Here is a 24,136-nt window from a genome sequence, read left to right on the forward strand (position 1 = left end):
GGCACACTCAGACAGGGATCGCAGGACGACACAGAGGGATGTGATCAAATCGAATGTCTCGCCAACCTTACTCAGGTGGGTAATGATGTGTTGCTCAGGAGGGCACACTTGGGGTTCATGTTGCATAATCCTATGTCCCTGAAGGATTGGCGTAATTACTATGGGTGAATGACCTTTGCTGTTATGATGTGTATAATAAAAAAAACGTGAAACCACACAAACACTTCTGATGCTGTTTTTTATTGACAAAGGAGATAACATGGACAGGGTGATACCCTCCTGTGAACACTATTGTCACACAACAAACTCTATGTGATGTTCTCAGATCTGTTACCTTGGGGGACACGCGACCACGCTGGTGAATTCACAGAGACCACACGGGATTTCAACACTTTGCCAGTGAGCATTGTGGAACAGAAATCACTCACTTACGTCCGGAAATCGGGGCCTCCTTTTATGAGACATAAAGTCGCGACCCTCTTGTACGAACTCACGGAGACCGGGTGGGATGTCCATCTTCAGGTTGTCCTCCTCCTCCATGGTTAATATCCTGCCCCTGCACCATTCTCCCAGGGTAGGGAATGGTCTAGCCACAAAGGTTACTTTTCCAACTGTGACCATGTAGTTCAGCAAATCTCTGATTGTGCGAAAAAACTGTTCTTCATGACGAGGCGGTCCCGCCAGTATGTAGCCTGAACCATTAAACAACACTGAGTGTGCAGTGTCTCGACCTGAAACAATGTGGAAAAGGTAGCCTTCGAAACGGTTGTCCATAAAACACACCATCGCCGCTGGAGTCCCGTCGTGACATGTCACTTTATCCAAATCGTCGATTGCTTCGTCTTCGTCCCTGATCGAAAAACCCTTGAAAGCTCCCCACCAGCCAACTTTAAATGTCTTTATCATGTCGCGCATCTCCTCCACTACACGAGAAACAGTAAACTGTCTTGGATCGGCACGTATCTCGTTTGGTTTAGCCATGAGGCACGCCACTCCTATCTCTCTTCTGATGCTACCAAGCAGCTGTTGTATCATCGTTGCACCTTCTAAATACTCCGAGTCCAGGTACTCTGTGCAGCTGAATCTGCCTTCGTCAACGACGGCCTTAAATGTGAGAGTGGCATCCTCTGCAGTCTTCACCAGAAGTGAACACGCCCCGTCGTCGGGGCCAAAGTAGTGCGCGATGACAGTAGCTCCAACGACAATCTCGGGTCTAGCCAGGAAAGCTTCGATCTCACGTGCAGAGACCGCACCCCACCATCGGCAACCCAACCATGTTATAAAGGGATCCCATTCTGTGTTCAATAGAGCCCAATTTCCCCTCGTTGCTTTTTTCACGCAGTACCGGAGTGCAGCGAGATGGCTTGATGTAGCACACGCTCTTTCCTCAAACCGAGATGGCTCTATAGAGAGGTCCATTGTAACGACAGCTCCGTGTTGTCCCTGGGTCAAACGTATACACGCGCCTTGTTGTGTGCGCTAGTTAATATTAAATGCCAGTGGGTCAATCCCATCCTTTGGACGGTCCAGTCGAACGTATCCACGTTCTCAGATCTGTTACCTTGGGGGATACGCTCGTGAATTCACAAGAGACCAGGTGGGATTTCACCAGTCTGCAAGTGAGCATTGTGGAACAGGAATCACTCGCAGCAGAGACACCTACATACGTTACAGAGTTTATTATTCAACACAACACATGTTATACAGATTGCACGCGCCTACAAGGCGTCCGTTGGGTTTTCTTCGTGGTCTTCAACGTGGACGCGCGGCTCAGTGTGAGGGTTCGGTGGGCTGAACTCTTGAAACCGGCCCCCAGGAAAGCGTAAAGCAGTGGGTTCAGGCAGCAGTGTGCGAAGGCCATGGGCTCAGCCACTGTCAACCATACGCCGAGAACAGCCTCCAGCCTGAAGCTGCGTGGCAGGACCTCCAGGAGGAGCAGAGCGTCCACAGAGATGCCCGCTCCGTAGGGCAGCCAACACACAAAGAAGCAGAGCACCAATGCGATGGTGGTCCTCACCGCTCGTCGCTTCTGCCTCTGGCGCCCCAGCGGACGCCGGGTCAGCCTGGTGACGATGACGCAGTAGCACACCAGCAGGACCAGGCCAGGGATGATCAGGCCGACTAGGACCAGCTGGAGGTTGAACACCGCAACCCAGAGAGGAGTCTTGTCTACGGGGTAGAAGCGCTGGCACAGAGTGCCCCCCTCTCCTCCCTCCAGAGTCCTGGTAAAAATCAAGTCCGGCACTGCCAACAGGCCAGCGGGCAATCAGGCACCTGAGGGAGGAAGACATGAAAATACATGAGGGACTGTGGGATAAGAGGACATGAGAAGACACCAGAGGAGGAGATGTAAGATACGATGTATAAAACATTAGGACACTCACCGACAAACACCAGTCTGTGAGCCAGCAGATGCCTCAGCCCACGAGTGTTGGTGTCTGTGGAGCGGACGACTGCCAGGTAGCGGTCCAGGCTGATGCACGCCAGGATGAGCACGCTGCCGTACAGGTTGACTGTGTAAATGACATGCACGCCGATGCAGGTGGCCTCCCCGAAGCGCCAGTCAGCCAGGGCTGAGTCCACGGCCCAGAACGGCAGCACTAGAATAAACAGGAGGTCCGCGGCTGAGAGGTGGAGGCGATACCGGTCTGTGAGGCTGCATTTTGACCTGTGTAAAAAACACAAGGGCGCAAATCCGTCAGTCCATTCCCCACCTTTCAAGGCCAAAAATGCTACCAATAAATTCACAGAAGTCAAAAGTCATAGCCCACCAACCCTCCACCCATCCTCTCACCTGCGTTGGCAGCCCAGCACGACGACCACCAGGCCGTTTCCAGTGATGCCCAGGATGAAGATCAGAGCGTAGACCACGGGCAGGAAGACCCGCTGAAGATCAGTGGTCATCAGGTGTTCCACCTTGCAGGGCCCGTCCAGATCCACATCGAGCTCTCCAGAGCCAAAACCAGAATCTGAGCTTGTGTCATTTAAGTCGTTGTCGTCGATGAAGATTTTCTGGAGACAGAAAGGTGGATGATGAGGATTGACGTATCAAAGGGAAGGAAGGGATGGGTGGACAAATTGCATCCTAACACAGATTTGTGTGTTTAGATAAAAGTTTGATAGCCTTACCTCATAGTACGACATGATGGAGACAGTCCTTCTCCTTTCTCGGCCGAGCGGAGTTGACTCGTGTTCAGAGGAGTTTTATAGCTGTGTTCATGCTCCTCCCTAAACACTCCAGCACATCTGAGTTCCTGCTGAAACGTCTCCGTTTTCCAGGTGTCAGGTGCTGATAGTGGTTCTATCACAGGATACCCAATGTGTAAGGTGTGTGTGTCTCCCCGAATCTCCACGCTCTGATGAATCAGGACAAGAAGCTGCTCTCAGCAGAGTGTGAACACACTTGTTGTGTTTGCTTCACTTTCTTACATGATTCGAGCAGGCGAGTGTTGTGGACATAAACACTGTCTTTCACTGGCAACGGACCACTGGTGTGTGTTTGTGTGAGTGTTCAGAGCTTCACCTCTGTCTCGTTTCAACACCGATGTCCTCAACATCAAACATCTGAACTCTGTACCCTAAACCTGTAATAATTATAGACTTGAACAAAGTTTAACTAAGAATGACTAAAATAACCGATTGAAAAAGTTATATACATAATATGTTCACTTTGCCAGTGAGCATTGTGGACCATAAGTCACTCACTGACCGATGGCAATCGAGGCCTCCTTTACATAAAGTCGCGACCCTCTTGTACGAACTCACGGAGACCAGGTGGGATGTCCATCTTCAGGTTGTCCTCCTCCTCCATGGTTAATATCCTGCCCCTGCACAATTCTCCCAGGGTAGGGAATGGTCTAGCCACAAAGGTTACTTTTCTAACTGTGACCATGTAGTTCAGCAAATCTCTGATTGTGCGAAAAAACTGTTCTTCATGACGAGGCGGTCCCGCCAGTATGTAGCCTGAACCATTAAAAGATACCGAGTGTGCAGTGTCTCGACCTGAAACAATGTGGAAAAGGTAGCCTTCTAAACGGTTGTCCATAAAACACACCATCGCCGCTGGAGTCCCGTCGTGACATGTCACTTTCTCCAAATCGTCGATCGCTTCGTCTTCGTCCCTGATCGAAAAACCCTTGAAAGCTCCCCACCAGCCAACTTTAAATGTCTTTATCATGTCGCGCATCTCCTCCACTACACGAGTAACAGTAAACTGTCTTGGATCGGTACGTATCTCGTTTGGTTTAGCCATGAGGCACGCCACTCCTATCTCTCTTCTGATGCTACCAAGCAGCTGTTGTATCATCGTTGCACCTTCTAAATACTCCGAGTCCAGGTACTCTGTGCAGTTGAATCCGCCGTCGTCAACGACGACCTTAAATGTGAGAGTGGCATCATCTGCAGTCTTCACCATAAGTGAACACGCCCCCTCAAAGGGGCCAAAGTAGTGCGCGATGACAGTAGCTCCAACTTCAATATCGGGTCTAGCCAGGAAAGCTTCAATCTCACGTGCAGAGACAGCACCCCACCATCGGCAACCCAACCATGTTATAAAGGGATCCCATTCTGTGTTCAATAGAGCCCAATTGCCCCTCGTTGCTTTTTTCACGCAGTCCCGGAGTGCGGCGAAATGGCTTGATGTCGCACACGTCCTTTCCTCAAACCGAGATGGCTCTATAGAGAGGTCCATCGTAACGACAGCTCCGTGTTGTCTCTGGGTCAAACGTATACACGCGTGTAACTTTTAAGCAGTTTCACTCTACTCCCCTCTCTCGCATCAGGGTAGCCATCTTGAATGTTTTGAAACCCCAACCTGAACCACCTTACGTCATGACGTCAGACGTTACGTCAGCGACGACGCCTCCGTTTACTCATACATTTTAATTTATAGGGGGATACTCGACCCCGTTCATGAATTCACAGAGGCCAGGTGGAATTTCACCACTTCGAAGTGAGCGTTGTGGAACAGAAATCACTCGCAGAGACATCGTCATACGTTATAGAGTTTATTATTCAACACAACACACGTTATACAGATTGCACGTGCCTACGATGCGTCCAATGTGCCCCAGCATTAATCGTCAGCATCGACGAGCAGCGAGTCTTCGAAGCCGACTTTGCCGTCGCGCACAGAAAACCCGTACTCTGGTCCGGGTCTCGGCCTCTTCATGTTCCACAATTCGCACACGTATTTCATGGTCTTGAACATTAATCCGCAATTCGCTCCGGTCCAGTGATCAGACCTGATCTTCGGTGGTACTTTTGCGATGCAGGCCAGTCTCACGCCAATGCTGTGGTAATCGCAGTCCCCGCTGTTGCTGCCCCAGAGGAGACTCTGCAGCTCTTGGCACCACTCTGAAAAGGCCTTGTGCTTGGTCACTACGCCGGTCATCAACCTCTTGATCCCCAGTCCCCTGGGCACTATGTTATAATCGGTCCCACACAGCGCCATGAAAACCAACCTTTCCATTCGAACCGAAGGGTCTTGGACTCCTTTCACGCGCAGGAAAAAATGTCGCCCCGCTCCGTTCAACCTCAAAAAACGCCCGTGGCTTCCCCTCGGTACGCGTCTGTTCATGTACGCCTTACTCAACCGTCTTATGCCAAGCAGGAGTTTTCCTTGTTCCTTGCTCGGCACCACGTTACACACGGCGTCTTCTAGTTCAAGTTCGGGCTCGTGATCCAGACACGAAGCCTTTCTCTTTTCCCCAGCTGAGGGGGGCTTTTTCTCATCGGGCTCATAGAGCGAACTCTCGGAAGCGGGGTATACCGTTTCGAAAATGAAACGGACCGTGTTTGCGCTGGGAAAGCCTATGGATCGCTTCAGTGCATCCAATCCGCGGGTTCGGACGCTGGCGTTGAAAAACCTAGACAGGAACATACTGTAGAGAGAGCCTCTGATCCCGCTGAAGTACAGGTACTTAGCTACAGCCACCACCTGCTCCTCGTCGTCCAGGCTGGCCTCGAACGCATCGTGATGCTCTCGAGCCGCACGCAGTAGGTGTTCGTCTTCCGCGGCGACGTCGCACAGCTCTCGGAACCTATTTCTGCGCGACGACAGATTGATGACGGAGAGCTGATGTTTGCCGCTCGCAAACAGCTCCCCGAAGGAAGACGCGTGCATGTCTCGACCCTCGCGGTAGCTCCTGTTGTCCATCCTCAAAGTAATACCCTCGCGACCGCAAGCCGTCAGCACCGCCACGAGGTCGGAGTCTCCGGTGCACACGACCACACTGCCTACCAGAATATTCGCCAACTCCACCAGCAGCGTGTCGGCCTCGGTACTTGCACATTGTAAGCACGCGTCCCGTAGGATAGACACTTGGCTAGTCTCGGGGTGTGCGAAAGTCGCAACGAAGACGCCGTCGAGACCCTCGGGTCTGTCTATCGAGCCGTCAACTTCAACGTAACTCGGGTCAACGTCGGACAGCTCACACTCAAGAGGCATCAGATCTTCGACTGTGTCTGCAAATACACCGTCATCCTGACCGTCCCGGTACTCGCGGTACTTCTCGTGGAAGGACACTACGTTATCGATCGATGACCCTTGCGGGAGCGCCGTGTCCTCTGCGGAGCGTCCTTTTGCACCGGTCACTAGAAACAACGTGTTTGCCATTCCCATGTCGGCCAAGAGCTTCATCATGGTGTATTCTATGGCGGGCAGATTACGCCTACAGAAGTCAATGTGTGGCACGGGGGGTCGCTTTGATCGCGTCTCCCTGACAGCAGGCTTCGGAGCCACCGCGCCCTCCTTTACGAGCACAACACACCGACTGCCTGCGTTCTCCGTGACGTAGAAACACGCCAGCGTTCTGGCCATGTTCAGTATGGACCCGTGCGAATCCCCCTCAATGTAGTCGGTCTCCTTGACTTTGTGGATTACCATGAGGTGGTCTAGCAGGGTCCAGTCCTGTCGTTGGCACGGCCTGTCTATGATTTCGAACGGCGCCAGGTGAGGGTTTGCGAGCATTGCATGGAAAGCCTGGTGTTTCAACCCCATTGTGTGTAGTGTAGATCAATGAAGACAACTGTGAGAGGTAAGGGATCTATATTACACGTATATATAGGTGGTCAGCATCACCCACACACAAGGACAGGCCCCGCCTCTCAAATGCCCCTGAGCTGAATTGGGTGGAGGTTCCATGAACCCATGCGTGCGGGAAACGGGCCGAGGTCAAATCGCGTGGGTGAGGGAGTCAGCGCGATTGTCGCAACGGTCCTCTTTTAATCGGGATCGACAAACGGACGACTTCCCGCCGGTTGTCGCAGCCTCTGCGGCTTCTTGGTCTTTATCTTCTCCTGGTTGAAGAGCATGTTCCTGTAACACAAGTCGTTGGGGTCTAACCGCAATGTGCTCGATGTAAGAACCGGCTGGGTTTCGACTCGCATGTTCACGCACATTGGAGCCAGACAGTCAAGCACCTGGGAACAGAAACAATTCAGCCAAGGGAATTTACTGCGTAGACTCTTAGAAATCGTGGGCCTTAAACAACTCCTCACGGTGACCTGGTTGGTCCCTGGTCTAATTATCACCAGGTACGCGGCCGTCCGCTCTGCCATGCTCGGGTACGTGAGCGAGAACATCACCCATGTCAGCCATAGCTGCGTGTTGTATCGCCACAAGGTCGCCTTGTCCAGAATGTCGTTATTCCGGGTCTTGAGCTCCATCAGCGCTATGTTACCCCTGACGGTGTCGTGGGCCACCAGGTCCACCTCGGTGTAAAAGCCCCACGTGTTGCGGATGGCCGTGCAGCCTCGCGTACAGCCGTTGTGGTAGGTGTAAGGCACACCGACCTTATCGGGTCTCGGGATCCCGGCCACCTTGATTCCCGCACATATGGGAGTCAGGCGCAGAGCCGCCAGCTGAGTGAGAACGAGGCGGGACACGGGACCTACGCCTTGTATCTGCTTCTTTCCGTTGAACACGTCCTTGCACTGCGTGTCTACCGCGACTCCTATACTGGTGGACAAGCGGCTCCTGTTCCAGAGGCGTCTGCACGATTCTAGAGTCAGGGCGTTGGACCTGAACATTCGCAACAGTGCCTCCTTGAACGCTGACCCCTTGTCCGCGGGAGCGTTCAGGTTTCCTATATAATCGGGCAACCAATCGAGCGAACTGTCCGGATTTGCGTTCAGGTCCTTGACGACCCGAGTATACAGATCCATATTTATCATATTGTGACCGGCTGAGCGCTTCCTGCAGCACATGATAGAGTCGAGGGCTCTGGTGATACCCTGTACCCTGTACCACCGGTGATCGGCAGTGGACTTTGCGCGCAAACCGCCACGCGAGCCTCGGAACTCAATCGTGGGATCTTGGAGCTTCATCGTATTAAACGTTTTTCAGGTTGCTGGCCGTGCGTGCGCGCATGCTGAACTGTTCTATTTTGCATTCGTGAGTAAGTTGAGTGAGGGGTGACCAAGGACTGACGAGCTACAGCTCCACTCTGGAGGAATATGAATCGCAAGAGAACGGGAGGGTTTGAGTCTCTGATACACAAGAGCAAGGATCTGTTTGGCAACAGAATGTCGGCCTTTCCAAACGGCACCGTTATGAGCGCGGCGCGCTACAAGGGCAAACTGGGAGCGGCCATTGCCGTCATCACATCTCTCATCGTGGGCTTTCTGACCATTCCTAACAACATTTTGTACTTCATTGACAACAAGCACAGGACAAAGCTCCAACCGAATCCTTCCGGCGATGGCAGACCTGAATACGAGAACGCTTACATCCACGCTGGGATAGCCTTGATCACGCTCGGGTGCCTGGCCATGGTCGTGAGCATTGTGCTCAGCTACTTTGCAGCAAAGAGCAGACGGAAGATGTGCCACTCCGAGGGCACCAGGACAGTGTTGGTGTGCCTCGTTATGATGAACATTGAGCTGTTTATGTCTGTGATCGCCGGTTGCATGGAGATGCTGTACCAACCTTTGGTCCGCGACACTCAGAGGTTGCATAACATGGAGTGCGCTATCGCCGTGTTCAACATCATAATCTACATCATGTACGTGGTGACCATGGTGATGACATCGACCGTACTAAAGGAAAAGCAGGAAAGTATCCCGGTTGACGCTCTTTACAGAGAAGTCCCTGAGGCCATGATCAATCCTCGAGAGTACGCGAGAAGCAGCATGAATTCTTACAATTCACAATCCAGTTTCTTGTGAGGAACCCCGTCTCTCTGACGTAGCCTGTGTTTGACACGAATAATCTGAGCCCGTACACGTCGGCTGACAACCTGCGAGGCTCAAGAAGCCTGGGTGATTGGTAGTCAATGAACCTTGTATAGTGGATGGCTCCCCTCGGGATCCCCTCTGCCTCTGACAAGTCAGGTGTCCTATCTGTGTGAATAAAAGTCAATGAGCCAACGTAATAAAGACAATGAACCAACTCCAGACTGGCTTCTCTTTATTTGACACTCGGTCACCAGAATGAGAAAGAAATACAGAGCATAAAGTGGATAATACATTAGGTCGGATTCATGTCCCTGGGTCTTCAGAAGCCGCACTTCACCTCTTTATCCACAACCAAGGGAGAGTCGCACACGGAGCTTGGTAGATCGTGTCCGGACGCTCGTTTCATGTCCAGTTACATTGTCAGTATGCTTTGTCGACCAAAAGTGACAGCTAACATACTCATCTACTCTGAAGTCACACTAGAAGCCTGGTAATGTAGAGACTCAGGTATTTACCCTGAGATGAGATGTTTTTTTACTACATCAACATAATGGCATACATTAGAAGTGAACGGCCGCATTGCATACAAACAAAATCACAAAGATAGCCCAGACCTGGTTCAACACACACACACACACACACACACACACACACACACACACACACACTCACACACTTACAACAACAATGAGTGTGAGATCGAGGCGGAATGGGGAAGATGACTACAATCCCTCGGAGATAGACCTGGCGTCCATCTCGGCCACCACCCTAAGCGGGAGCCTTTGCGATCAGTCCACTCACGCGACCCGTACGTGGCCACGTACCGACAAGCTCCAGCACCAACGTGTGCGGTTCAGCTCACCCATAACCCAGGTACGGTTTGTCTCGATGTCCAAAGCCTCCAGGGAGGCGCGAGGTGCTCGTTGATTTGATGCAGCTCGCAGTGGACACCGTGATATTCAGAGAGGATACACAACCCCTGATGTCGAGAGGAGGGTCACCGAGACCACGTCTGGCACAAAACTCGAGAGCGAGAGTGTCTCCTGGGGCGCTCCGGCGTCCTAACCGTAATAGTATTCACAAAACAAGGTTACGTTCAGGTAGAGTCAATCGTTACAAGTCAACCAATCGCCTGAGACTCCCCTAGCATGCCCTTGTATGCCACGCGATGGAATACAACTGCCTCCTCTTGAAGAACAGGACCTTGACAGATCACGAGATTAAAAACATGACTTGTGTCAATGTCACCCTCTGCAGCCACAATGGATCAGTTGTAATAGCACACCAGGACATCCCCACAGCAAGACGACCTCTGGATGTAGAGCTCTCACATTGTCACCACATGAATTCCCTTTTAGCCATGATCGCATGCTACGTGGACAGGTCTGTGAAGAGTCTGTGCTACTACCCCGAGCGACGTGTCCTCTTTGCAGCGGAGCAGCATCCGCCACCGAGGCGAGCAGAGGAGTGAGCAGGGCCAAGACAAAAAGAACTCAAGACAAGTAATGGAAACGAAGGTCATAATCGCAGACGACCATAGTCAATGTCTGCTGCCCATTCTACATCCTCAAGCTCAAACTAGATCATGAGCACCAACAGAGGATCAAGACTCTCCCTGAGAGGACCGCGATTTCCTCGACGCGGATCTCTGGGCTGTGCAAACGCAGGTCCGCTTCGATCGTGACGGGTTGTTGCTTGTCATCGATACACATTGAAAGTTGGGATATGTTGTTTTTTTCAAACTAGGGAACGTGTCTGTATGTTTGTGTACAATAAACCTTTTCACCAATATGTACTCAGCGTTTCTATTTTGTTACGACCAAGCTTTGATGAGCTTTTATTGTTATGTCCCAGGTTGGGACATGTTCGATTATCCCGTAACGCGGAAACACCAGGCACCTACCCCCAATAAGTGCAGACACGTATGTTAGCACATCGTCCTGGGAAAAAGCAGGATTTTAGAGTCTCAGAGATGCACCTCTTGATACCACTCAGAGGGGCCTCGCAAAGCACATCGTCCTGGAAATATACAGATTTTAGAGTCACAGATGCATGGTGTATCATAGTGTGTCATGCAAAGTGTAGAGGCTACGGCCTAGGATGGGCAGCTACGTCCTTCAACAACGTTACGTTGTACGATGGGCTGAGGATGCCAACCGATGTCACGTACGTGAGAGGCAGACACGTCTAAAGTGTGTAAAATCCAACTTCCTAAAGGACCGTCCACCGTATGGGAAGTGATGTGTCACGCATATTTCTATTCTGCTAGTCAGGCTACGGCTGCGCTATCCTGGTGCGGTGAATGCAAAAAAAAAGAAACAATTCAGACATGAAGTCATCACCTTTATTTTACACATGACGCACATTGGTTCTGACAAGCTAGATGTCCTTTCTTGTGGTCCTCGATCTCCTATTCCGAGCATCCGGACTCCGTGGGATGTGGCCAACGAACGCCGGAACTTCCATCTCAAAGCCGGCCTCCTCCATCTCTGTCATTTTGCTCTTCGCCATGTCTTGCAGCGTGCAGGTCTACTCACAAAGGCGAGTCCCAGCGTGCTCATGTGGTGTAGCAGATCTGTCATGGACGAGTGTACACCTTCCAGGGTCCCGCCGACGTTAACGCGATACCCCGATGTACCGAAGGTTATCTTGTACGTCTGTCCATGAGCGGTCGTGACCTCAAATAGGTATCCCAGTTCGGGTTCGTCGACGTGACAAACCGCCACGGCGGGTATCCTGCGATGTCTTACCCTCCCTAGATCCGCGATCAACTCGAGGTGATCCGGGGACATCGGGGAGCTACCATTCAGATATCCCCACCATCCTCCTTTCAACGCCGCTATCAGGTCACGCATGTCTTCCGCTACGTCTGTGACAGAAACCAGGGCCGGGTCGCGATTGCGCCGTACGTCTGGCGGTTTAGCCAAGACGCGAGCCTCTCCGAATTCGTCTTTGACCTCGACGATCAGCTCCCGCATCAACTCAACGGGATCCAAAAAGTCCAATTGCGTGAACCTGGGGCACCTGTACGCGCCTCGCTGGAGGACAACGGCACATTCGACGATACCGTCGCGAGTCTTCACCGTCACGGAACACGACCCTCCGACCGTTGAAAAGAAGCAGTCTGCGACGACGATAGCCCCGGCGCCAATCTCGGGTCTATTCAGGAAAGACAGGATCTGAGCTCGAGAGACCGAGCCCCACCATCGACGATCCAGCCACGTTACAAGCGAATCCCACGACCTGTTCAATAGAGGCCAGTTGCCCCTTTGCGGCATCCCATCCGGACCACGGAGTGCGTCGAAATGACCCGGGTTCACGTACGCCATCGTTCTTGTGGGACGTGTTACATGTCCCGTAACATATAATAATAATAATAATAAATAACAGTACTGTGACATCTTTGTTTCTTTTGCTTCGCTTCCCCGACCAGCTTCCCCCGGCTGTGGACTGTGGGAGTTTGGGTACTGATTTAAAAACGCCCCCCCCCTTAACCCAAGTGGCCTGTTCTCTGGTGTCATTAACCCTTGTGTTGTCCCTGCTTCCCCATGCTGTTGGCTGTGAGCGTTTGGGTAGCGATTTGAATTACGCTTGTTGCGATACCCTGCTTCAAACAGGCAACAGAGAAGCGAACAGTCGATGACATTGCAGATGTATTCGTCACACCCTTCAAGTTGCGCGCCGGTGTGACGTAGGACGCCTGGGATGCCCGCGTTGGGGAGTCTCTTCGGTGTGGGTCTCTGAGACCCAAAGGCTCGCACAGTGGGGCTTGTGCGGCCGCTTGCATTGAGGGCCGTCTCTCCGACCGGGGTCCCCGTGACCCTGAGACTCGCAACGCTGGACTGACACGCTCCCTCCGTTTGTGTAGTCGAAACCTGCTCCTGCTCGGTGATGAGAAGAAGAAGAAGAAGAAGAAGAAGAAGAAGAAGAAGAAGAAGAAGAAGAAGAAGAAGAAGAAGAAGAAGAAGAAGAAGAAGAAGAAGAAGAAGAAGTCTATCACGCAGTAATAACCCTTGTGTTGTCCCTGCTTCCCCATGCTGTTGGCTGTGAGCGTTTGGGTAGCGATTTGAATAACGCTTGTTGCGATACCCTGCTTCAAACACGCAACAGAGAAGCGAACGGTCGATGACATTGCAGATGTATTCGTCACACCCGCTCCAAGTTGCGCGGCGGTGTGACCTAGGACGCCTGGGATGCCCGCGTTGGGGAGTCTCTTTGGTGTGGGTCTCTGAGACCCGAAGGCTCGCACAGTGGGGCTTGTGCGGCCGCTTGCGTTGAGGGCCGTCTCTCCGACCGGGGTCCCCATGACCCTGAGACTCACAACGCTGGACTGACACGCTCCCTCCGTTTGTGTAGTCGAAAGTCGAAGTTATTTTTTATAGCTACACACGACACACGCAAAGACGTATGGCCCGTCTCTTGTCGTTCGGGATCACTGTGACCCTGAGGCTCGCAAAATCGGACCGACCCATCTCCCTCCGTTGTTTGCTGTAACCTGTTCAACCCTGACACTCGCGACTTCGGGCCAACCTGGCGGCCCGCGTTGCGTACTCGAGCCTGTTTTCTAGCTCGGTGATGTGAAGAAGAAGAAGAACAAGAAGAACAAGACGAACAAGAGGAAGAAGGAAACTCATTTTTATTATTTTTTATAGCAACACACGACACACGCCGCAAGGACGATGGGCCGTCTCTTGTCGTTCGGGATCACCGTGACCCTGAGACTCGCAACGTCGGACCGACCCGTCTCCCTCCGTTGTGTGCTGTAATATGTTCAACCCTGAGACTTGCGACTTCGGGCCAGCCTGGCCGCCCGCGTTGCGTACTCGAGCCTGTTTTCTAGCTCGGTGATATGGTGAAGAAGAAGAAGAAGAAGAAGAAGAAGAAGAAGAAGAAGAACAAGACGAACAAGAGGAAGAAGGAAACTCATTTTTATCATTTTTTATAGCTACACACGACACACGCCGCAAAGAAGTATGGCCCGTCTCTTGTCGTTCGGGATCACCGTGACCCTTAGACTCGCGACGTCGGACCGCCGGGGGCCGCCCGGGTTGCGTACTCGAGCCTGTTTTCTAGCTCGGTGATGTGAAGAAGAAGAAGAAGAAGAAGAAGAAGAAGAAGAAGAAGAAGAAGAAGAAGAAGAAGAAGAAGAAGAAGAAGAAGAAGAAGAAGAAAAACAAGAACAAGAACAAGAACAAGAACAAGAACAAGAACAAGACGAACAAGAGGAAGAAGGAAACTCCTTTTTATTATTTTTTATAGCTACAAACGACACATGCAAGGACGTATGGCCCGTCTCTTGTCGTTCGGGATCACGGAGACCCTGAGACTCGCGACGTCGGACCGCCGACGTCCGCCCGGGTTGCGTACTCGAGCTTGTTTTCTAACTCGGTGATGTGAAGAAGAAGAAGAAGAAGAAGAAGAAGAAGAAGAAGAAGAAGAAGAAGAAGAAGAAGAAGAAGAAGAAGAAGAAGAACAAGAACAAGAACAAGAACAAGAACAAGACGAACAAGAGGAAGAAGGCAACTCATTTTTATTATTTTTTATAGCTACACACGACACACGCCGCAAAGACGATGGCCCGTCTCTTGACGTTCGGGATCACCGTGACCCTGAGACTCGCGACGTCGGACCGCCGACGGCCGCCCGGGTTGCGTACTCGAGCCTGTTCTTGCTCGCACAGCCCACCACACATCAGCACGCGAACGAAGGGCAATAGAAAAGGCAACAGCCCTTGCAGATGTATTTGGCGCACATGCAACACCCACGACACACGCAAGGACGATGGCCCGTCTCAAGTCGTTCGGGATCACCACCCTTAGACTCGCGACTTCGGACCAACACGTCTCCCTCCGTTGTGTGCTGTAACATGTTCAGCCCTGAGAGTCGCGACTTCGGGCCAGCATGGCCGCCCGCGTTGCGTACTCGAGCCTGTTTTCTAGCTCGGTGATGTGAAGAAGAAGAAGAACAACAAAACGAACAAGAGGAAGAAGGAAACTCATTTTTATTATTTTTTATAGCTACACACGACACACGCAAAGATGTATGGCCCGTCTCTTGTCGTTCGGGATCACCGTGACCCTGAGTCTTGCGATGTCGGACTGCCGACAGCCGCACGGGTTGCGTACTCGAGCCTGTTCTTGCTCGCACAGCCCACCACACATCAGCACGCGAACGAAGGGCAATAGAAAAGGCAACAGCCCTTGCAGATGTATTTGGCGCACATGCGACACCCACGACACACTCAAAGACGTATGGCCTGTCTCTTGTCGTTCGGGATCACCCTGACCCTGAGACTTGCAACGTCGGACCGACCCGTCTCCCTCAGTTGTGTGCTGTAACCTGTTCAACCCTGAGACTCGCGACTTCAGGCCAGCCCGGCCGCCCGTGTTGCGTACTCGAGCCTGTTTTGTAGCTCGGTGATGTGAAGAAGAACAAGACGAAAAGAGTAAGAAGGAAACTCGTTTTTATAGCTACACACAACACACGCCGCATAGACGTATGGCCCGTCTCTTGTCGTTCGGGATCACCGTGACCCTGAGACTCGCGACGTCGGACCGCCGACAGCCGCCCAGGTTGCGTACTCGAGCCTGTTTTCTAGCTCGGTGATGTGAAGAAGAAGAAGAAGAAGAAGAAGAAGAAGAAGAAGAAGAAGAGGAAGAAGAAGAAAAACAAGAACAAGAACAAGAACAAGAACAAGAACAAGAACAAGAACAAGAACAAGAACAAGAACAAGACGAACAAGAGGAAGAAGGAAACTCCTTTTTATTATTTTTTATAGCTACACACGACACATGCAAGGACGTATGGCCCATCTCTTGTCGTTCGGGATCACGGAGACCCTGAGACTCGCGACGTCGGACCGCCGACGTCCGCCCGGGTTGCGTACTCGAGCCTGTTCTTGCTCGCACAGCCCACCACACATCAGCATGCGAACGAAGGGCAATAGAAAAGGCAACAGCCCTTGCAGATGTATTTGGCGCACAAAAGACACCCACGACACACGCAAAGACGTATGGCCCGTCTCTTGTCGTTCGGGATCACCGTGACCCTGAGACTTGCGACGTCGGACCGACCCGTATCCCTCCGTTGTGTGCTGTAACATGTTCAACCCTGAGACTCGCAACTTCGGGCCAGCCTGGCCGCCCGCGTTGCGTACTCGAGCTTGTTTTCTAGCTCGGTGATGTGAAGAAGAAGAAGAAGAAGAAGAAGAAGAAGAAGAAGAAGAAGAAGAAGAAGAAGAAGAAGAAGAAGAAGAAGAAGAAGAAGAAGAAGAAGAAGAAGAAGAAGGCAACTCATTTTTATTATTTTTTATAGCTACACACGACACACGCCGCAAAGACGATGGCCCGTCTCTTGACGTTCGGGATCACCGTGACCCTGAGACTCGCGACGTCGGACCGCCGACGTCCGCCCGGGTTGCGTACTCGAGCCTGTTCTTGCTCGCACAGCCTACCACACATCAGCACGCGAACGAAGGGCAATAGAAAAGGCAACAGCCCTTGCAGATGTATTTGGCGCACATGCAACACCCACGACACACGCAAGGACGATGGCCCGTCTCAAGTCGTTCGGGATCACCGCGACCCTTAGACTCGCGACTTCGGACCAACACGTCTCCCTCCGTTGTGTGCTGTAACATGTTCAGCCCTGAGAGTCGCGACTTCGGGCCAGCATGGCCGCCCGCGTTGCGTACTCGAGCCTGTTTTCTAGCTCGGTGATGTGAAGAAGAAGAAGAACAACAAAACGAACAAGAGGAAGAAGGAAACTCCTTTTTATTATTTTTTATAGCTACACACGACACATGCAAGGACGTATGGCCCGTCTCTTGTGGTTCGGGATCACGGAGACCCTGAGACTCGCGACGTCGTACCGCCGACGTCCGCCCGGGTTGCGTACTCGAGCCTGTTCTTGCTCGCACAGCCCACCACACATCAGCATGCGCACGAAGGGCAATAGAAAAGGCAACAGCCCTTGCAGATGTATTTGGCGCACAAAAGACACCCACGACACACGCAAAGACGTATGGCCCGTCTCTTGTCGTTCGGGATCACCGTGACCCTGAGACTTGCGACGTCGGACCGACCCGTATCCCTCCGTTGTGTGCTGTAACATGTTCAACCCTGAGACTCGCAACTTCGGGCCAGCCTGGCCGCCCGCGTTGCGTACTCGAGCCTGTTTTCTAGCTCGGTGATATGGTGAAGAAGAAGAAGAAGAAGAAGAAGAAGAAGAAGAAGAAGAAGAAGAACAAGACGAACAAGAGGAAGAAGGAAACTCATTTTTATCATTTTTTATAGCTACACACGACACACGCCGCAAAGAAGTATGGCCCGTCTCTTGTCGTTCGGGATCACCGTGACCCTTAGACTCGCGACGTCGGACCGCCGGGGGCCGCCCGGGTTGCGTACTCGAGCCTGTTTTCTAGCTCGGTGATGTGAAGAAGAAGAAGAAGAAGAAGAAGAAGAAGAAGAAGAAGAAGAAGAAGAAGAAGAAGAAGAAGAAGAAGAACAAGAACAAGAACAAGAACAAGAACAAGAACAAGACGAACAAGAGGAAGAAGGCAACTCATTTTTATTATTTTTTATAGCTACACACGACACACGCCGCAAAGACGATGGCCCGTCTCTTGACGTTCGGGATCACCGTGACCCTGAGACTCGCGACGTCGGACCGCCGACGGCCGCCCGGGTTGCGTACTCGAGCCTGTTCTTGCTCGCACAGCCCACCACACATCAGCACGCGAACGAAGGGCAATAGAAAAGGCAACAGCCCTTGCAGATGTATTTGGCGCACATGCAACACCCACGACACACGCAAGGACGATGGCCCGTCTCAAGTCGTTCGGGATCACCACCCTTAGACTCGCGACTTCGGACCAACACGTCTCCCTCCGTTGTGTGCTGTAACATGTTCAGCCCTGAGAGTCGCGACTTCGGGCCAGCATGGCCGCCCGCGTTGCGTACTCGAGCCTGTTTTCTAGCTCGGTGATGTGAAGAAGAAGAAGAACAACAAAACGAACAAGAGGAAGAAGGAAACTCATTTTTATTATTTTTTATAGCTACACACGACACACGCAAAGATGTATGGCCCGTCTCTTGTCGTTCGGGATCACCGTGACCCTGAGTCTTGCGATGTCGGACTGCCGACAGCCGCACGGGTTGCGTACTCGAGCCTGTTCTTGCTCGCACAGCCCACCACACATCAGCACGCGAACGAAGGGCAATAGAAAAGGCAACAGCCCTTGCAGATGTATTTGGCGCACATGCGACACCCACGACACACTCAAAGACGTATGGCCTGTCTCTTGTCGTTCGGGATCACCCTGACCCTGAGACTTGCAACGTCGGACCGACCCGTCTCCCTCAGTTGTGTGCTGTAACCTGTTCAACCCTGAGACTCGCGACTTCAGGCCAGCCCGGCCGCCCGTGTTGCGTACTCGAGCCTGTTTTGTAGCTCGGTGATGTGAAGAAGAACAAGACGAAAAGAGTAAGAAGGAAACTCGTTTTTATAGCTACACACAACACACGCCGCATAGACGTATGGCCCGTCTCTTGTCGTTCGGGATCACCGTGACCCTGAGACTCGCGACGTCGGACCGCCGACAGCCGCCCAGGTTGCGTACTCGAGCCTGTTTTCTAGCTCGGTGATGTGAAGAAGAAGAAGAAGAAGAAGAAGAAGAAGAAGAAGAAGAGGAAGAAGAAGAAAAACAAGAACAAGAACAAGAACAAGAACAAGAACAAGAACAAGAACAAGAACAAGAACAAGACGAACAAGAGGAAGAAGGAAACTCCTTTTTATTATTTTTTATAGCTACACACGACACATGCAAGGACGTATGGCCCATCTCTTGTCGTTCGGGATCACGGAGACCCTGAGACTCGCGACGTCGGACCGCCGACGTCCGCCCGGGTTGCGTACTCGAGCCTGTTCTTGCTCGCACAGCCCACCACACATCAGCATGCGAACGAAGGGCAATAGAAAAGGCAACAGCCCTTGCAGATGTATTTGGCGCACAAAAGACACCCACGACACACGCAAAGACGTATGGCCCGTCTCTTGTCGTTCGGGATCACCGTGACCCTGAGACTTGCGACGTCGGACCGACCCGTATCCCTCCGTTGTGTGCTGTAACATGTTCAACCCTGAGACTCGCAACTTCGGGCCAGCCTGGCCGCCCGCGTTGCGTACTCGAGCCTGTTTTCTAGCTCGGTGATATGGTGAAGAAGAAGAAGAAGAAGAAGAAGAAGAAGAAGAAGAAGAAGAAGAAGAACAAGACGAACAAGAGGAAGAAGGAAACTCATTTTTATCATTTTTTATAGCTACACACGACACACGCCGCAAAGAAGTATGGCCCGTCTCTTGTCGTTCGGGATCACCGTGACCCTTAGACTCGCGACGTCGGACCGCCGGGGGCCGCCCGGGTTGCGTACTCGAGCCTGTTTTCTAGCTCGGTGATGTGAAGAAGAAGAAGAAGAAGAAGAAGAAGAAGAAGAAGAAGAAGAAGAAGAAGAAGAAGAAGAAGAAGAAGAAGAAGAAGAAGAAGAAAAACAAGAACAAGAACAAGAACAAGAACAAGACGAACAAGAGGAAGAAGGAAACTCCTTTTTATTATTTTTTATAGCTACAAACGACACATGCAAGGACGTATGGCCCGTCTCTTGTCGTTCGGGATCACGGAGACCCTGAGACTCGCGACGTCGGACCGCCGACGTCCGCCCGGGTTGCGTACTCGAGCTTGTTTTCTAGCTCGGTGATGTGAAGAAGAAGAAGAAGAAGAAGAAGAAGAAGAAGAAGAAGAAGAAGAAGAAGAAGAAGAAGAAGAACAAGAACAAGAACAAGAACAAGACGAACAAGAGGAAGAAGGCAACTCATTTTTATTATTTTTTATAGCTACACACGACACACGCCGCAAAGACGATGGCCCGTCTCTTGACGTTCGGGATCACCGTGACCCTGAGACTCGCGACGTCGGACCGCCGACGGCCGCCCGGGTTGCGTACTCGAGCCTGTTCTTGCTCGCACAGCCCACCACACATCAGCACGCGAACGAAGGGCAATAGAAAAGGCAACAGCCCTTGCAGATGTATTTGGCGCACATGCAACACCCACGACACACGCAAGGACGATGGCCCGTCTCAAGTCGTTCGGGAGAACCACCCTTAGACTCGCGACTTCGGACCAACACGTCTCCCTCCGTTGTGTGCTGTAACATGTTCAGCCCTGAGAGTCGCGACTTCGGGCCAGCATGGCCGCCCGCGTTGCGTACTCGAGCCTGTTTTCTAGCTCGGTGATGTGAAGAAGAAGAAGAACAACAAAACGAACAAGAGGAAGAAGGAAACTCATTTTTATTATTTTTTATAGCTACACACGACACACGCAAAGATGTATGGCCCGTCTCTTGTCGTTCGGGATCACCGTGACCCTGAGTCTTGCGATGTCGGACTGCCGACAGCCGCCCGGGTTGCGTACTCGAGCCTGTTCTTGCTCGCACAGCCCACCACACATCAGCACGCGAACGAAGGGCAATAGAAAAGGCAACAGCCCTTGCAGATGTATTTGGCGCACATGCGACACCCACGACACACTCAAAGACGTATGGCCTGTCTCTTGTCGTTCGGGATCACCCTGACCCTGAGACTTGCAACGTCGGACCGACCCGTCTCCCTCAGTTGTGTGCTGTAACATGTTCAACCCTGAGACTCGCGACTTCGGGCCAGCCTTACCACCCGCGTTGCGTACTCAAGCCTGTTTTCTAGCTCGGTGATGTGAAGAAGAAGAAGAAGAAGAAGAAGAAGAAGAAGAAGAAGAAGAAGAAGAAGAAGAAGAAGAAGAAGAAGAAGAAGAAGAAGAAGAAGAAGACGAAAAAGAGGAAGAAGGAAACTCATTTTTATCATTTTTTATAGCTACACACGACACACGCCGCGAAGACGTATGGCCCCTCTCTTGTCGTTCGGGATCACCGTGACCCTTAGACTCGCAACGTCGGACCAACCCGTCTCCCTCCGTTGTGTGCTGTAATATGTTCAACCCTGAGAATCGCGACTTCGGGCCAGCCTGGCCGCCCGCGTTGCGTACTCGAGCCTGTTTTCTAGCTCGGTGATGTGAAGAAGAAGAAGAACAACAACAAGACGAACAAGAGGAAGAAGGAAACTCATTTTTGTTATTTTTTATAGCTACACAGGACACACGCAAAGATGTATGGCCCGTCTCTTGTCGTTCGGGATCACCGTAACCCTGAGACTCGCGACGTTGGACCGCCGACGGCCGCCCGGGTTGCGTACTCGAGCCTGTTCTTGCTCGCACAGCCCACCACACATCAGCACGCGAACGAAGGGCAATAGAAAAGGCAACAGCCGTTGCAGATGTATTTGGCGCACATGCGACACCCACGACACACGCAAAGACGTATGGCCCGTCTCTTGTCGTTCGGGATCACCGTGACCCTGAGACTCGCCACGTCGGACCGACCCGTCTCCCTCCGTTGTGTGCTGTAACCTGTTCAACCCTGAGACTCGCGACTTCAGGCCAGCCCGGCCGCCCGTGTTGCGTACTCGAGCCTGTTTTGTAGCTCGGTGATGTGAAGAAGAACAAGACGAAAAGAGTAAGAAGGAAACTCGTTTTTATAGCTACACACAACACACGCCGCATAGACGTATGGCCCGTCTCTTGTCGTTCGGGATCACCGTGACCCTGAGACTCGCGACGTCGGACCGCCGACAGCCGCCCAGGTTGCGTACTCGAGCCTGTTTTCTAGCTCGGTGATGTGAAGAAGAAGAAGAAGAAGAAGAAGAAGAAGAAGAAGAAGAAGAAGAAGAAGAAGAGGAAGAAGAAGAAAAACAAGAACAAGAACAAGAACAAGAACAAGAACAAGACGAACAAGAGGAAGAAGGAAACTCCTTTTTATTATTTTTTATAGCTACACACGACACATGCAAGGACGTATGGCCCGTCTCTTGTCGTTCGGGATCACGGAGACCCTGAGACTCGCGACGTCGGACCGCCGACGTCCGCCCGGGTTGCGTACTCGAGCCTGTTCTTGCTCGCACAGCCCACCACACATCAGCATGCGCACGAAGGGCAATAGAAAAGGCAACAGCCCTTGCAGATGTATTTGGCGCACAAAAGACACCCACGACACACGCAAAGACGTATGGCCCGTCTCTTGTCGTTCGGGATCACCGTGACCCTGAGACTTGCGACGTCGGACCGACCCGTATCCCTCCGTTGTGTGCTGTAACATGTTCAACCCTGAGACTCGCAACTTCGGGCCAGCCTGGCCGCCCGCGTTGCGTACTCGAGCTTGTTTTCTAGCTCGGTGATGTGAAGAAGAATAAGAAGAAGAAGAAGAAGAAGAAGAAGAAGTAGAAGAAGAAGAAGAAGAAGAAGAAGAAGAAGAAGAAGAAGAAGAAGAAGAAGAAGAAGAAGAAGAAGAAGAACAAGACGAACAAGAGGAAGAAGGCAACTCATTTTTATTATTTTTTATAGCTACACACGACACACGCCGCAAAGACGATGGCCCGTCTCTTGACGTTCGGGATCACCGTGACCCTGAGACTCGCGACGTCGGACCGCCGACGGCCGCCCGGGTTGCGTACTCGAGCCTGTTCTTGCTCGCACAGCCCACCACACATCAGCACGCGAACGAAGGGCAATAGAAAAGGCAACAGCCCTTGCAGATGTATTTGGCGCACATGCAACACCCACGACACACGCAAGGACGATGGCCCGTCTCAAGTCGTTCGGGATCACCGCGACCCTTAGACTCGCGACTTCGGACCAACACGTCTCCCTCCGTTGTGTGCTGTAACATGTTCAGCCCTGAGAGTCGCGACTTCGGGCCAGCATGGCCGCCCGCGTTGCGTACTCGAGCCTGTTTTCTAGCTCGGTGATGTGAAGAAGAAGAAGAACAACAAAACGAACAAGAGGAAGAAGGCAACTCATTTTTATTATTTTTTATAGCTACACACGACACACGCCGCAAAGACGATGGCCCGTCTCTTGACGTTCGGGATCACCGTGACCCTGAGTCTTGCGATGTCGGACTGCCGACAGCCGCCCGGGTTGCGTACTCGAGCCTGTTCTTGCTCGCACAGCCCACCACACATCAGCACGCGAACGAAGGGCAATAGAAAAGGCAACAGCCCTTGCAGATGTATTTGGCGCACATGCGACACCCACGACACACTCAAAGACGTATGGCCTGTCTCTTGTCGTTCGGGATCACCCTGACCCTGAGACTTGCAACGTCGGACCGACCCGTCTCCCTCAGTTGTGTGCTGTAACATGTTCAACCCTGAGACTCACGACTTCGGGCCAGCCTTACCACCCGCGTTGCGTACTCAAGCCTGTTTTCTAGCTCGGTGATGTGAAGAAGAAGAAGAAGAAGAAGAAGAAGAAGAAGAAGAAGAAGAAGAAGAAGAAGAAGAAGAAGAAGAAGAAGAAGAAGAAGAAGAACAAGACGAAAAAGAGGAAGAAGGAAACTCATTTTTATCATTTTTTATAGCTACACACGACACACGCCGCGAAGACGTATGGCCCCTCTCTTGTCGTTCGGGATCACCGTGACCCTTAGACTCGCAACGTCGGACCAACCCGTCTCCCTCCGTTGTGTGCTGTAATATGTTCAACCCTGAGAATCGCGACTTCGGGCCAGCCTGGCCGCCCGCGTTGCGTACTCGAGCCTGTTTTCTAGCTCGGTGATGTGAAGAAGAAGAAGAAGAACAACAAGACGAACAAGAGGAAGAAGGAAACTCATTTTTGTTATTTTTTATAGCTACACAGGACACACGCAAAGATGTATGGCCCGTCTCTTGTCGTTCGGGATCACTGTAACCCTGAGACTCGCGTCGTTGGACCGCCGACGGCCGCCCGGGTTGCGTACTCGAGCCTGTTCTTGCTCGCACAGCCCACCACACATCAGCACGCGAACGAAGGGCAATAGAAAAGGCAACAGCCGTTGCAG

The 24,136-nt window shown here is 52.0% G+C and overlaps 1 pseudogene; it reads right to left on the reverse strand.

Moving 5' to 3' along the window:
• Nucleotides 1-308: 308 nt before the first annotated feature.
• Nucleotides 309-3,144, reverse strand: LOC132997340 (C-X-C chemokine receptor type 4-like; annotated as a pseudogene).
• Between the last annotated feature and the right edge of the window lie 20,992 nt (nucleotides 3,145-24,136).

This window comes from Limanda limanda, unplaced genomic scaffold (assembly GCF_963576545.1).
Source record: "Limanda limanda unplaced genomic scaffold, fLimLim1.1 SCAFFOLD_53, whole genome shotgun sequence".
Lineage (NCBI taxonomy): Eukaryota > Metazoa > Chordata > Actinopteri > Pleuronectiformes > Pleuronectidae > Limanda > Limanda limanda.